Consider the following 4,792-nt stretch of genomic DNA (forward strand, 5'->3'; position numbering starts at 1 on the left):
GAGATCAGACATACAAGGCACATACATAAACATAATAAAGACTAGATAAAACAAGCCAATAGCCAACATCAAATTAAATGGAGAGATACTCAAGGAAATTCCTCTTAAATTGGGGACCAAGCAAGGCTACCCACTATCTCCATATCTCTTCAATATAGCTCTTGAAGTTCTATCCTGAGCAACAAGACAACAAAGGGAGATCAAGGGGATCCAAATGGGAAAGGAGGAAGTCAAATTATCCCTATTTCCATATGATATGATAGTGTACATTAGTAACCCCCAAAATTCCACCAGAGAACTCCTACAGATGATAAACACCTTTAGCAAATTGGCTGGATACAAAATTAACTAAAAAATGGCAGTAGCATTCCTATATACAAGTGACAATCATGCAGAGGAAGAAATTAGGAAACCTGTACCCTTCATGTTATCCACAAGCAATATAAAATATCTAGGAGTTATTCTAACCAAGCAAGTGAAGGACTTATTTGAAAAAAAAACTTTAAATCTCTGAAGAAAGAGATTGACGATGACATGAGAAGATGGAAGGATCTTCCTTGTTCATGGATTAGGAGAATTGGCCGTTTTACCAAAAGCAAATTATAGATTCAATGAAATCTCTATCAAAATATCTACACAGTATTTTTTAAACTTTTTTTTATTAATTTATTCATATTACATCTAAATTGTTATCCCATCCCTTTTATCCTCCCATTCCTCCCTCCCTCCCACTTTCACTCTATTCCCCTCCCCTATGTCTGTGACTGAGGGGGACCTCCTCCCTCTTTATATGATCATAGGGTATCAAGTCTCTTCTTGATAGCCTGTTATCTTTTCTCTGAGTGCCACCGAGCCTCCCCATCTAGGGGACATGGTCAAATATAGGGCACTAGAGTTCATAGGAAAGTCTCCAGTCTCCAAACCCTGTGTAGAATGTCCAAGACATTCTGGCTAGATCTGGGTAGGGGTTCGATGTTTACTGCATGTATTGTCCTTGGTTGGTGCCATAATTCAATAGAACCCCTGGGCCCAGATCTGGCCATCATAATGTTCTTCTTGTAGGTTTCTAGGACAATCTGGATGCTTCTATTTCCTCATTCTCTCATGCTTCTCTCACCTAGAGTCCCAATAGGATGTCCTCCCCTCTATCCCAATTTCCTGGTAAGTCAAGACTTTCATGTGACATGCCCATTGGATTAGTGTCCAATTATTAGTAAATATATACCATTTGAGTCTTTCTGCTTCTGGGAAATACACTCAGTATGGTCATTTCTAGTTCCATCCATTTGTCCACAAATTTTGGGAATTCCTTGTTTTTAATATCTGAGTAGTATCACACAGTGTAAATGTACCACAGTTTCTTTATCCACTGAGGGACACTTAGGCTGTTTCCAGGTTCTGGCTATTATGAATAAGGCCGCTATGAACATTGTTGAGCATATGTCCTTGTTGTGTGGTGGAGCATTTTCTGGGTATGTTCAAGGGAATGGAATAGCTGGGTCTTGAGGAAGCCCTATCCCCAGTTTTCTGAGATAGCGCCAAATAGATTTACAAATTGGTTGTATAATTTTGCATTCCCACTGGCAATGAAAGAGTGTTGCCCTTTCTCCACATCCTTGCCATCATGTGGTGTCACTTGAATTTTTGATCTTAGCCATTCTGATGGATGTAAGGTGGAATCTCAATGTCATTTTTGATTTGCATTTTTCTGATGACTAAGGAGGTTGTGCATTTCTTTAAGTGTTTCTCAGCCATTCAATATTCCTCTGTTGAGAATTCGCTGTTTAGGTCTGAACCCCATTTCTTAATTGGGTTATTTGGTTTGGTGGTGTTTAATTTCTTGAGTTCTTTATATAGTTTGGATATTAGACCTTTGTCAGATGTAAGGTTGATGAAGATCTTTTCCCAGTCTGTAGGTGGTCGCTTTGTTCTGTTAACAGTGTCTCCTGCCTCACAGAAGCTTCTCAGCTTCATGAGGTCCCATTTGTTAATTGTTGACTTTAAGGCCTGGGCTGTTGGTGTTCTGTTCAGGAAGTTGTTTCCTGTGCCAATGTGTTCCAGGCTCTTGCCCACTTTATCCTCTAACTGATTTAATGTCATTGGTTTTATGTTGAGGTCTTTAAGCCACTTGAACTTGAGTTTTGTGCATGGTGACAAATATGGGTCTAATTGCAATTTTCTACATGTAGACATCCAGTTAGACCAGCACTATTTGTTGAAGATGTGATCGTTTTTCCATTAAATCAATTTGGCTTCTTTGTCAACAGTCAAGTGACCAAATACCAAATATGTGTGGATTCATATCTGGGTCTTCTATTCGATTCCATTGATCCACCAACCTATTGCTGTGCCAGTATCATGCTGTTTAATTACTGTTACTGTAGTACAGCTTGAGAAAATGGCCATTTTTATTATGTTAATTCTCCCAATCCATGAACAAGGGAGATCCCTCCATCTTTTGATGTCAGGTTCAATCTCTTTCTTCAGAGATTTAAAGTTTTTGTCAAACAAGTCCTTCACTTGCTTGGTAAGAGTTACTCCTAGGTATTTTTATATCGCTTGTGGCTATCGTGAAGGGTGTAGTTTTCCTAATTTCTTCCTTTGCATGTTTGTCATTTGTATATAGGGGGGGCTACTGACTTTTTAGAGTTACTTTGCATCCAGCCAATTTGCTTAAGGTGTTTATCATCTGTAAGAGTTCTCTGGTGGAATTTGGGGGTTCAGATATTTGGCTCAGTTTTTACTTGGGTTTATATTTTTGTTGCTGTATTTTAAGAGTTTTTTAAAATATGTTTTGGATAATGGCCCTTTATATGATACATTTTATATGAATATTCCCCTAGTCTTTGCCTAATGTTTTTATTATCTTCATAGTATTGATAAATTAAAGAATAGTTTTATTAGTTCATAGATATTGTTTCATTATATGGTAGTTTCCAAACAAAATTTGGTGATTCTCCAATCTTTTTTCTCCCTTTCCCCTGCCTTCATAGTATTCTACCATCCCTCCACCTTCATGTTATATTGTCCTTTATTGCTCGCTCCACCATTTCTTCAGCACCTCTTTTTCTCCTCTCACCCTCTTATGGTTCCCTTTATAGTTTCATAGCCTGTATTTATACTCAACCCCAATTACATTCACACATATTAACTTCATAAGCTAGGATTCACATGTGAGTCAGAATATGCAATCTTGGCATTTCTGAGTCTGTGTCACTTAATATGCTTTGCAGATTCTGATCACTGTTCTGGGTTGTCAACTTGACTGCATCTGGAATTAACTAAAACTGAAGTGGCTGGACACACCTGTGAGAGAATTTCTTTCTTAGGTCATTTGAAGTGGGAAGACAGACTACTAAAATGCATCTTTGAGTAAGAAGATCCATTTTTAATCTGGCCCACACCTTCTGCAATTTTCCCGGAAGATAAGGAGAAGGATGTGTTTACATAGTATGCCCAAGCTCCATTCCTAACACCACAAAAAAAGAATAAAAAATGTCTAAGAATCTAACTATTGATGAACATTTGGAGCTGCCAAAACTCTCTTTTACTACAAATAGGAACATGAATTGTAAAAGTGCTCTGGGGTGCCATCAATAGTAGTTCTTTTCTATAATAAATGTTTTTATCCCTTTTTTGAGACTGTAATATAATTGCAGCATTTCTCCATTCCATTTTCTCTCCCATTTCACATACCCCTCCTTGGTGTCTTTTTAATGCATGGCCTCTCTTTTCATTAGTTGTTATTGCATATGTGTGAATATTTTATATAATTATGTATTAATTCATATATATATATTCCTAAATGCAAGTCACTTGGTCTGTGTAATGTTGCTTGTATACAGTTTTCAGGGCTCACTTTTTGGTATTGGATAAGGAACTGAGGTGCTAATCTGAGACTATTTCTTTCTCTCTCTGCTGGAAGCCTATTCTCATATTAAGTGCTAGTGACAGCATGGATATTGGAGGGAAACAACCACTATCTACTAAAGCAGCATATCCCCTAACAACAATGTAATCTAATACCCACAGATAAGTGTTGTCTTCACCACTCATCATGGAGACGTCTTCGACAATCTACAGGATAACTAGAAATCCCACTGGGTAGCTGCAGTGTTTCCTCTCCTTGGAGATTTGGAGACAATTGGTGTCTCTCATTCATTCATTCCTGGTAAATATTCCCATATGTGCCAGCTCCAGGCTTTCTAGTTCAAATAGTGTGGCTCCAGAGCTAGATTTGATGCACACATAGAAACCTTGGGTTTCATTTCCAGTCCACAAGAGGAAGAATTTGAGTCCCTAGAAAGGGCTGGGATGTGAATTTGTCTGAAAGCAACAGTAGCTGCAGAACCTGACAGCTTTATAGATACTGAGACCAGTTGAAAACAGTTCGGTAAGTGTTAAATTGGATGATGACAGTTCAGGTGTGGGCTCTTCTGCTTACTCACTAAACCCTACTTAGATGAATGACTTCACTTCTTTATATCTTAGTTTCCATAGTTGAAGAAATAGTTTCCTTTCAAAAAGTAAAAGTGGAGAGTGTGATATGACTCTCTCATGTACTCTGGTGTCTCATATTTGACCATGCCCCCTGGAGGGGGAGACCCGGTGGCACTCAGAGGAAGGACAGGAGGTTGCCAAGAAGAGACTTGATACCCTATGAGAATATACAGGGGGAGGTAATCCCCCTCAGGAACAGTCATAGGGGAGGGGAATAATGGGAAAATGGGGGGAGGGAGGAATGGGAGGATACAAGGGATGGGATAAACATTGAGATGTAACAAGAATAAAT

This window comes from Acomys russatus, chromosome 24 (genome assembly GCF_903995435.1).
Source record: "Acomys russatus chromosome 24, mAcoRus1.1, whole genome shotgun sequence".
Lineage (NCBI taxonomy): Eukaryota > Metazoa > Chordata > Mammalia > Rodentia > Muridae > Acomys > Acomys russatus.